The 11573-nt window shown below is 47.0% G+C and overlaps 1 pseudogene; it reads left to right on the top strand.

Annotated features, from left to right (window-relative positions):
• Window positions 1–10083: 10083 nt before the first annotated feature.
• Window positions 10084–10188, top strand: LOC119626898 (U2 spliceosomal RNA; annotated as a pseudogene).
• The last annotated feature ends 1385 nt before the right edge of the window (window positions 10189–11573 follow it).

The raw sequence follows: 11573 nt of genomic DNA, 5'->3' as shown, positions 1-11573 counted from the left end.
GCGCCCAACCGGTTAAAAATAAATTTTAAAAAATTTAATGAAACTTAGAAGTTTTCTCTTAAAAAATAAAAAGGATTTAAAAGAGTATAGTTTTAAAAGGAAAATAAGCTAACAAAAAATAAAATGTAAAAATAAACGAACTATCAAAAACTGGTACAGATATGTAGAAAAGTATTCCTGATCAGCTTCTTCCTGTTTAAGCTTTTGCAGGTAAATATTCAATATGAACTCAGCCTCAGAGTTCCTTTTCCCCTCTTGAAGTCTGTCCCCTGAGCCCCATGCTTCTAAGGATGGGTCTGGAAGGTTCCTTTTTTTATCCTATTGGCCAGGGTAGCACCTGTAATCTGTTGTCTTCTGCTAGTTTCTGCTGACCCTGGTTGAGGAGTAGTTTTCTCATCTAATTGTTGGTCATAGATTTCTGTCCTGGCCTCACTCACCACTGATGTCAATAATGGTCTGTCCTCCAGGAAACTTTCAGCAGGACAATTGCCTGGCAAACTCTGCTCAAAGCTTTTCCCGCTGGTCTTGCACTGGTACTTACGAGGCTCAGCTGCCCTTGCCTCGGGCTCCAGCTCTGGGCTGTCTGGCACACAGCCCCTGCCATGGCACCCCCGTACCATACCTGTGCTGTGGTGAACCTGGACAGTCATAGTGACTCTTAATTTTCAGCTTTCTTGGCCAGGCGCGGGGGCTCATGCCCAGCACTTTGGGAGGCTGAAGTGGGCAGATCACCTGAGGCCAGGAATTCAAGACCAACCTGGCCAACAGGGTGGAACCCCCGTCTCCACAAAAAATACAAAAAAATTAGCCAAGCATGATGGTAGGCACCTGTAATTCCAGCTACTCGGGAGGCTGAGGCAGGAGAATCGTTTGAACCCGGGAGGCAGAGGTTGCAGTGAGCCAAGATCGCGCTATTGCACTCCAGCCTGAGTGACAAGACCAAGACTGTATCTCAAAAAAATTTCAGCTTTCTTCTTGCATTACTCATGGGTTCTTTCAGGAACTCATCCATGCCTCAAAGAGGACCAACTGAATGTTTTTTGGAGCCTATCTATCTATTCCTTCCATTCTATCCAAGCAAAGCTGGGAGGGTGCCAATAGAAAGCAGCAAAGCACCAGCCGATGCTCTCTCAATTTCTCTCTCAAACTATCTGAGCCTCAAAAAGTGTTGCTCATACCCAACTCCTCACCTCAGCCCCAGGTGTAGAGCACTGGGTGTCCTCTTACAGACTAAGATGCATCCTCCCCCCAGTCTCAACCTCCTGATTCCCTCTGCCTCACTTTTCTCTTCCCTGTCCCTGATTTCTCATTTCTCCTTCCCTTCTTGTCTCAGAGGAACTACCCTTAGATCACAGAGCCTACACTCTGGCTTATAACGAAGTACTGACTTCCAAGCTTTTTTTTTTCTTCGTAATAGAGAGAAGGTCTCGCTATATTCCTCAGGCTGGTCTTGAACTCCTGGGCTCCAGCAGTATTCCTGCCACAGCCTCACAAAGTGCTGGAATCACAAGTGTCACCATGCCTAGCCCTTTTTTTTTTTTTTTTTCCTAAGAGATGAAGTCTCAGGCTGAGCGCGGTGCCTTACGCCTATAATCCCAGCACTTTGGAGGCCCAGGTGGGTAGATCCCTTGAGGTCAGGAGTTCGAGGCCAGCCTGGCCAACATAGTGAAACCCCATCTCTACTAAAAACACAAAAATTAGCCGAATGGGGTGGCACGTACCTATAATCCCAGCTACTCGGGAGGCTGAGGTGAGAAAATCACTTGAAGCCGGGAGGCAGAAGTTGCGGTGAACCAAGATGGTGCCACTGCACTCCAGTCTGGGCAACAGAGTCAGATTCTGTCTCAAAAAAATATATAAAAAATATGTCCACTGCATTGCTATTTATTAAATGTAAGGGATTTAATATGCATTGCTCCCATAATCATTCCAACAGCCTCATGAGGTAGATACTGTCATTAACCCCATTTTACAGATGCAGAAATTGTGTCTCAAAGGGGTTAAGGATCTGTCAGGATTACAGAGTATCACTTAATATGAGCTTACAAAAAAACAACAACAAGGCCGGGCGCCATGGCTCACACCTGTAATCCCAGCACTTTGGGAGGCTGAGGCAGGCGAATTGCGAGGTCAGGAGATCAAGACGACCATCCTGGCTAACACGGTGAAACCCTATCTCTACTAAAAAATACAAAAAATTAGCCAGGCGTGGTGGCGGGCACCTGTAGTCCCAGCTACTCGGAAGGCTGAGGCAGGAGAATGGCGTGAATCCCAGAGGCGTGATTCACCATGCCACTGCACTCCAGCCTGGGTGACAGAGCAAGACTCCGTCTCAAAAAAACAACAGCAACAGAAGGTCACAAAGGGTCAGGGGCAGTAGCTCACACCTGTAATCCCAGCACTTTGGAAGGCCGAGGCAGGCAGATCACGAGGTCAGGAGTTCATAACCAGCTTGGCCAACATGGTGGAACCCCGTCTCTATGAAAAATACAAAAATTAGCAGGGTGTGGTGGCACACGCCTGTAATCCCAGCTACTTGGGAGGCAGAGGCAGGAGAATCACTTGAACCCGGGAGGCGGAGGTTGCGGTAAACCTAGATCGTGCCACTCCACTCCAGCCTGGGCAGCAGAGTGAGACTGTCAAAAAAAAAAAAAAAAAAAATCACAAAGGCCAGAAAGGGAAGGAGCTAGGCTTCAAATCCAGGAAAATTGTTTGCATCAGAATCTGTCAGTCTCAGCCGGGTATGGTGGCTAATGCCTGTAATCCCAGCGCTTTGGGAGGCCGAGGTGGGTGGATCATAGAGGTCAGGAGTTCAAGACAAGCCTGGTTAACATGCTGAAATCCCATCTCTACTAAAGATACAAAAATTAGGTGGGGCGCATGGCTCATACCTGTAATCCCAGCACTTTGGGAGGCCGAGGTGGGCAGATAATGAGGTTAGGAGATCGAGACCATCCTGACCAACATGGTAAAACCCCATCTCTACTACAAATACAAAAAAATTAGCTGGGCATGGTGGCGCACGCCTGTAGTCCCAGCTACTCGGGAGGCTGAGGCAGGAGAATGGCTTGAACCCGGGAGGCGAGGGTTGCAGCGAGCCAGGATTGCACCACTGCACTCCAGCCTGGTGACAGAGGGAGACTCTGTCTCAAAAAAATAAATAAATAAATAAAATAAAATAAATTAGCTGGAAGTGGTGATGGGTGCCTGTAGTCCCAGCTTCTTGGGAGGCAGAAGCAGAAGAATCGCTTGAACCAGGAGGTGGAGGTTGCAGTGAGCCAGGATTATGCCACTGCACTCCAGCCTGGGTGACAGAGCAAGACTCTGTCTCAAAAAAAAAAAAAAAAAAAAAAAAATCTGTCAGTCAAAATCTTGTTCAGAAGAACTGTATAGAACTATATAGTAGCTGCCACAGTTATACTTGACTTAGTTTTGAATTTTCAGCAGAAAAGGAAAAACTGCAGGCAGCGGCATTCCTCCTTTCTGGGCAGCTCTGATACTTTGCTGTTTGTTTCCCCTTTACCTGGTGATCTCCAGCCTTTAAGGTGATAAAGTGTAGCTCTTGACTAAAGATTGGGGCACCCCTGACACAAATTCAGTATATAGACAGGAAAGATCTTTCTTTTTTTCAAGACACAGTTTCACTCTGTTGCCCAGGCTGGATGGAGTGCAGTGGCATGATCTTGGCTCACTACAACCTCCACCTCTTGAGTTCAAGCAATTCTCATGCCTCAGCCTCCCAAGTAGCTGGGATTACAGACGTATGCCGCCATGCCAGGCTAATTTTTTTTGTGTTTTGTTTTGTTTTGTTTTTTTGAGATGGAGTTTCACTCTTTTTGCCCAGGCTGGAGTGCAATGGCGCGATCTCGGCTCACTGCAGCCTCCACCTCCCGGGTTCAAGCAATTCTCCTGCCTCAGCCTCCCGAGTAGCTGGAATTACAAGCATGTGCCACCACCCAGCTAATTTTGTATTTTTAGTAGAGACGGGGTTTCTCCATGTTGGTCAGGCTGGTCTTGAACTCCCGATCTCATGTGATCCACTCACCTCAGCCTCCCAAAGTGCTGGGATTACAGGCATGAGCCACTGTGCCCGGCCAATTTTTTGTATTTTTAGTAGACACAGGGTTTCACCATTTTGGCCAGGTTAGTCTTGAACCCCTGGGCTCAAGTGATCCACCCACCTCAGCCTCCCAAAATGCTGGGATTACAGGCGTGAGCCACTGCGCCCAGCCAGGTAAGATCATTCTTTACACAACAAAAACAAAAACATACAAACAAACTAACTTGAGAAAATAAGCTTATTCTAAAATGTAGTAAAGGCCAGGTGCAGTGGATCACGCCTGTAATCCCAGCACTTTGGGAGGGCAAGGCAGGCGAATCACCTGAGGTCGGGAGTTTGAGACCAGCCTGGCCAACATGGTGAAACCCTGTCTCTACTAAAAATACAAAAATTAGCCAGGCATGGTGGCACGTGCCTGTAATCCCAGCTACTCGGGAGACTGAGGCAGGAGAATGACTGGAACCCAGGAGGCGGAGGTTGCAGTGAACCAAGATTGCACCATTGCCCTCCAGCCTGAACAAGAGTGAGACTCCGTCTAAAGAAAAAAATAGTAAAAATACACTTTATAGTAAAAATATAATATGAGAGGGAGCATCACTCCCCACTCATCAAGCGTGAGGTGTGCCACACAGTGACTTCCTTCCAAAGAGAATGGAAAGTGGAAAATGTAACTTTGTAGTAGAGAAACGACAAACACAACTTCAGGTGGTCAAAGTCAACATCAACAGTGATAAGTCATGTGGATAGTATGTACCATGTGATACAAATGGCACTTCACCAATGTGATTGTCCTCCCTAAACCCGTAACTCCAGTCTAATTATGAGAAAAACATCAGGCCTACAATACACCTTAGCATACTCCTCAAACATGTCAAAGACATCAAAATCAGTCTGAATGCTGTCTCCCTCCTAAGCCAAGATCCTCCTCGTCCTTCAAGGTCTAGCTAAAAGCCAACTACTCAAAATAGCTTTCCCTCTTCATGCTTCTTCAGGATCTGGATTTTCTATCAAAAGTTTTTATTTTATTTTTCATTGCAATTGTTTTCATGTTTAGCTTACCAATTAAACTCTCAGTTCCTTTTCCATACTTCACTAGCCTTTCTTTGCCCCAAATTAAGTACAGGGTTTTGCATATGAAAAATTCTTAGAGGTATGTCAAATTTTAATGTTTTCAAGTTAAAAAATAGCTGGTGTGGGTTTCACTTACATTTTATGCTACTAGTTTGCTCATTTTAATTAAAGAGTGAATTAATTAATAGAAGGAAAGATCCCAAAAATGCAACGACACAATGTCTTCTCATCAGTCAATCAATGAAAGCATAAAATCAAGATAGAAACGAATATGTGCACTCTCAAATTAGGCATCGTTCTGAAACACTTGTAAATCAGTTGATAGGAACTGAGGCAATTTTTTCTCTCTGTGCCATAGATCAGTGACCCCAAGGAAAGTTGCCTAATCCAGGGGATATGTAAGATCATTCATTGGGATTTGGAAAGCAAATATTAGGTTTTCTCACTCTATGTTTTGCCTCAATGATTTGTTTATGTTCTTTACATGTACCATAATGTGTAATTATGGTAGCTTTACAGCATATTTTAAAAGTTGTTAAGTCTCCCCTTCACTTTTTTTTTTTTTTTTTTTTTGAGACAGGGTGTCACTCTGTCACCCAGACTGGCACGAGGCTTACTGCCTCCTCAACCTCCTAGGCTCAAGCAATCCTCCCACCACAGCCTTCCAGGTAGCTGGGACTATAGGTGCATACCACCACACCAAGCTAATTTTTGTATTTTTGTAGAGAGTTTCTCACTATGTTGCCCAGGCTGATCTCAAACTCCTGTGCTCAGGTGATTCTCCTGCCTCAGCCTCCCAAAGTGCTGGGATTACAAACTCAAGCCCACCACACCCGGCCTTCACTATTCTTTTTCAAAAATGTCTTTTAACAATTTTCATACGTCATACTTTTTTTTTTTTTTTTTTTTTTTGAGATGAGCGTCTTCCTATGTTGCCCAGGATGGACTCAAACTCCTGGCCTGAAACAATTCTCCCACCTCAGCCTCCGGAATAGCTGGGACTATAGGTGTGTACCAACCTGCCCAGCTTCATATGGTCACATTTCAAAATTAAATTTAAAGTCACTTGTTTGGTGTAGAGGGTAGTGAGGGGAATACTGTCTCTGCTCAGAAACATGTTTTAATGAGCTAGTTGAGATGGAAAGATGAAGCTCACCAGGGTTCACTGAGGCAAGCCAGTTTTTAGACATTATAAGATGACCACATGGAAAGTGACATTAGCAAGATGGCCCCTAGTGCTTGTTCCTCCTACAAAGATAGCCAAAACAACAAATAAATGATGCCTTTTTTCCCCGCCCCCCGCCGAGACAGCGTCTTGCTCTGTCGCCAGGCTGGATCCAGTGCAGCGGCACGATCTTGGCTCACTGCAACCTCTGCCTCCCAGGTTCATGATGGGGTTTCGGCCAGGCTGGTCTCAAACTCCTGACCTCAGGTGATCCGCCTGCCTCAGCCTCAAAGTGCTGGGATTACAGGAGTGAGCCACTGCGCCTGGCCAACAACGACATTTTAATGAAAATAACTGAGAGTGCTGGAGTGCACCAGAGGAGTAACAGAATCTCGGGATGACCACAGAGAATGGAAGGAAATGACAGGCCTCCATTATTCTGTCCCCCAGTTGGGATCAGCTGAGAACTAGCTTCTCCCTTCAGCAAAGAGGTAAACAAGGGGATCCCAGAAACTCCCATCAACTTTGGACACCTACAAACCTCACTACTGTCCCCTGCAGTCCTCGTAGGCACTAAGCCCAGCTGAGGAGGCTGCCCGGAGTCCACACAGCTGTGCTGCCCGGAGAGAAGGAGCCAGCACTGGCCACTCCCCCGCCCATTTCCACATGCTGCTGAATTGGAACTATGGCCGGAGTGTGACTGGCTCTGTGGGCAAGTAGTTACAGATCCCCATTCATCCCCGAAGCTAAATTGCCTTTGAACCACCCAGCCTGGTGTCCCAACATCCCCAAGCTGAAATGGGAGCAGCAGTTACACCCTTCTCCATGGGGCCAGGTGGAGGTGAAGCCACTCCACTGACCCCTCCTGAGGCAGGAGCTAAAGCAGTTTCCTGTTTCTGGCGGGGTATGGTGGCTCACGCCTGCAATCCCAGCACTTTGGGAGGCCGAGGCAGGCGGATCGCCTTACCTCAGAAGTTTGAGACCACCCTGGGCAACATGGTGAAATCCTATCTCTACTAAAATACAAAAAATTAGCCAGGCGTGGTGGCACACATCTGTAATCCCAGCAACTCGGGAGGCTGAGGCATGAGAATTGCTTGAACCCAGGAGGCAAAAGTTGCAGGGAGCCGAGATTGTGCCTCTGCACTCCAGCTTGGGCTACAGAGTGAGACTCAGTCTCAAAATAAAATAAAATAAAAATAAAGCAGTATCGGCTGGGCACGGTGGCTCATACCTGTAATCTCAGCACTTTGGGAGGCCGAGGCGGGCGGATCACAAGGTCAGGAGATCAAGACCATCCTGGCTAACGCGGTGAAACCCCGTCTCTACTAAAAAAATACAAAAAATTAGCGGGGCATGGTGGCGGACGCCTGTAGTCCCAGCTACTTGTGAGGCTGAGGCAGGAGAATGGCGTGAACCCGGGAGGTGGAGCTTGCAGTGAGTGGAGATGCGCCACTGCACTCCAGCCTGGGCGACACAGTGAGACTCCGTCTCTTAATTAATAAATAAATAAATAAATAAATAAATAAAGCAGTATCCTGTTTCATGGCAAAACAGCATCTTGACTGCTCAGAGCAGTCATGTCTCCCCAGTGCCTAAGTCCATGCAGCACCCGGCATCCCAGGTAATGAATGGTGTATTGGCCACCCAGAACGATCATGTACCCCAGTACCTAAGCTGAAGCAATTGTCTGCATTCCAGGGAAATAGTACTAGGCTGCCCAGAACAGTCATGCTCCCAGGCCTGAGCTGAACTGGCGCATTGCCCCCACTAGGGAATCAGTGTCCTGGTCAATCTCAGCAGCTGTGCATCTCTGGGCTGAGATGAGGTAGGACCCTACATCCCAGGGAAACAGCACAGTGGCTGAGCTGAGACACCCTACCCTACAAGCCAAACAACTCCAGCACTCTGCTTCCCTGGGGCTGGAATATCGCCCTAAAGCCTGAGCTGCTGAGATACCCTCTCCCTGGAGAATAAAATCATTGCTCTGCTGTTCCCTGCCCCAACCCAGGTCCCAGAGGACAGCTGTGCTCCATTATTATTGGGTACTTGCTACCACTGCAGCTGGTCTCACAGAGGCTGGGATACTGCCAAGCCCCACCATCCCAGCGTCTAGAGTCACTACTACATACACAGTGCCTCATCCCCTGGGACCTCAGTTCCTACTGACCTCTATTGGCTCAGGTTCCTGAATTGCAGCTATACCCTGATCCCCATACCCAAACCTCTAGAGCACCCCCTCATTGCCAGAGTCAGGTTAGGGCTCTGCCCTGTCCCCCATCCCCACTAGAGTTAGAATCACAGTTATAAAATGCAGTCCTTTGGGCCCAAGCTCCTAGGGGTGCCTCAGGGTCGCAGATCCTAGCTCTAGGTAACCTACATCCAAACTTCCCACAGAGAGCAAAGCTGCATCCCAACACCCAGATGCCATAATAGGCTTGAGAGACCCTGAGACTAGGACCCTCACCCCACAGCCACTCCAAGTACCTGAACATGGAACTCACAGGATATTAACAACATATACTGTTACCGCCACTGCCACAAACAGCCTAGGCCACTGAAGTGTCCGTGTTTTTTTATTGGTGGCATTGAATGCAGCTGTAGAAGCTGCACAGACTATACTACTGCACATATCGGGAAACAGAGTCATTACATCTTCCCAACTGGCACACTAAACTCAACTAGAGGTGAAAGTATTTCACTACAAAATCCACTCCAGATGTTTTGGAAGAGGCAGCCAGGCGTGGTGGCTCACACCTATAATCCCAGCATTTTGGGAGGCCGAGGCAGGCAGATCACTTCAGGCAGGGAGTTCAAGACCAGCCTAGCCAACATGGCGAAACCCTGTCTCTAGTAAAAAATACCAAAAAAAAAATACTGCCTGCCGCAGTGGCGAGCACCTGTAATCCCAGCTACTCGGGAGGCTGAGGCAGGAGAATGGCTTGAACCTGGGAGGCAGAGGTTGCAGTGAGCCGAGATCATCCCATTGCACTCCAGCCTGGGTGACAGAGCAAAACTCCGTCCAAAAAAAAAAAAAAGAAATGAAAAAAAAATGACAATTAGATTGACAGCAGACTTTTCAAACATACCAATAGAAATCAAAAGATGATGGAACAGCTTCAAAATTCTGAGAGAAAATGCCAACTTATACTTCAGTTTCTAGCTAGTTAACAATTCATGGAAAGGACGAATAATAGTTTAGGCAAAGACAGAAAGAATTTATCATTTATAGGTGATCCTATTAAAATAACTACTTAAGGGACCAGGTGCAGTGGCTTATGCTTGTAATCCCAGCTCTTAGGGAAGCTGAGCTTGGAGGATCACTTGAGACCAGGAGTTTGAGGCTGCAGTGAGCTGTGATTGTGCCATCACACTCTAGCCTGGGCAATAGGGTGAGACTCTCTAAAAAAAATAAATAAATACAAATAAATAAATGAAAGAACTACTTAAGGAAGCACTTTAAGAAGAAGGAAATTGGCCAGGCGCGGTGGCTCACGTCTGTAATCCCAGCACTTTGGGAGGCCAACGTGGGTGGATCACGAGGTCAGGAGATTGAGACCATCCTGGGTAACACGGTGAAACCCCATCTCTACTAAAAATACAAAAGAAATTAGCCAGGCATGGTGGTGGGCCCCTGTAGTCCTAGCCACTTGGTAGGCTGAGGCAGGAGAATGACATGAACCCAGGAAGCGGAGCTTGCAGTGAGCAGAGATTGCTCCATTGCACTCCATTCTGCACAATAGAATGAGATTCCATCTCAAATAAAAAAAAAAGAAGAAGGAAATTAATCACTTCTTGGCCTTATTGGCTAAGATCAAGTGTAGTATCTATTCTGATCAGTTTAATATCTGGAAGGAAAAGAAAGAAATAATTAAATCTGGAAGGAAGGAATAAGAATCAAGAAAGAGTCCAGGAGCGTTGGCTCACGCCTGTAATCCCAGCACTTTGGGAGGCCGAGGCAGGTGGATCACCTGAGGTCAGGAGTTCTAGACCTGCCTGGCCAACATGGTAAAACCCCATCTCTACTAAAAATACAAAAATTAGCCAGGCATGGTGGCAGGTGCCTGTAATCCCAGCTACTCGGAGGGGCTGAGGCAGGAGAATCGCTTGAACCCAGGAGGCAGAGGTTGCAGTGAGCAGAGATCGCACCATTGCACTCCAGCCTGGGGGACAAGAGTGAGACTTCGTCTCAGAAAAAAAAAAAATCAAGAAAGAGTAGTGAGCAAAGGAATTGGTCAATATGTGGGTAAATCGAAACAAGCATCAACAAAATAACAAAACAAAAGGTGTGATAGTGTGAAAACGAAGTAGAACGAAAATATGGTCAATGGTAAGAGGAGTGATTGGCGTGAAAAGCATTCTCAAGCTCTTGTACAGTAGTCTCCCTTTATCCATGGGGATTATGTTCCAAGCCCCCCAGTGGATGCCTGAAACCACAGATAGTAGTAAACCCTATGTACACAGTATGCCAGTTGATCTGATAACTGAGATGGCTACTAAGTGACTAACAGGCACTGCATGAAGGAGGGGGAAGTAGGTGTGGGAAGTTGCAGTGTTGTAGGCGTGCAGTGAGGGAAAAGGCTGGATCCCATTCCACGTTCAATTAGAAGGTGTTCACTTATTTTTGTACATTTATTCACTGTACTAAGTGAATACTCTGAACCAGGCCTCACGGGTTCAGTGCTCTGGAGAATAAACCTCTGGGCTCCTGTGAAGATGAGAAGAGAGAGGTACACACCTACTGATCCCCAGTTCTCCTCTCGCACCCTGACTGCCTAAGGTGGGAGAGAAGACCTGGGGATCAGTAGGTGTGTACCCAGACTCTGAACTCATCTCCTTGTTTTCAGCCATGGGCCTCTCTCCAGGTCCCATGGTACCCAAGAGCCTCCTCAAGGTTCTCTTTACATCTCCTCATAAATACCTTCTCCTGGTCCTTAGGCTGTAATGTTCTCTGCCCTGCTAAATGAGGTATCTCTTATCTATTTGCTTTCCCTCTCCCAAAATTGTAATAAAATATTTTGTCAGCTGGGCGTGGTGACTCATGCCTGTAATACCAGCACTTTGGGAGGCCGAGGTGGGCGGCTCACAAGGTCACGAGATCAAGACCATCCTGGCTAACATGGTGAAACCCCGTCTCTACTAAAAATACAAAAAATTAGCCAGGTGTGGTGGTGCGCACCTGTAAGTCCTAGCTACTCGGGAGGCTGAGGCAAGAGAATGGTGTGAACCCGGGAGGCGGAGCTTGCAGTGAGCCGAGATCTCACCACTGCACTCTAG

Source organism: Chlorocebus sabaeus, chromosome 17 (genome assembly GCF_047675955.1).
Source record: "Chlorocebus sabaeus isolate Y175 chromosome 17, mChlSab1.0.hap1, whole genome shotgun sequence".
NCBI classification, from domain to species: domain Eukaryota; kingdom Metazoa; phylum Chordata; class Mammalia; order Primates; family Cercopithecidae; genus Chlorocebus; species Chlorocebus sabaeus.
Note: the sequence above shows the minus strand (reverse complement) of the source record. Positions and strands in the feature narration are given on the sequence as shown.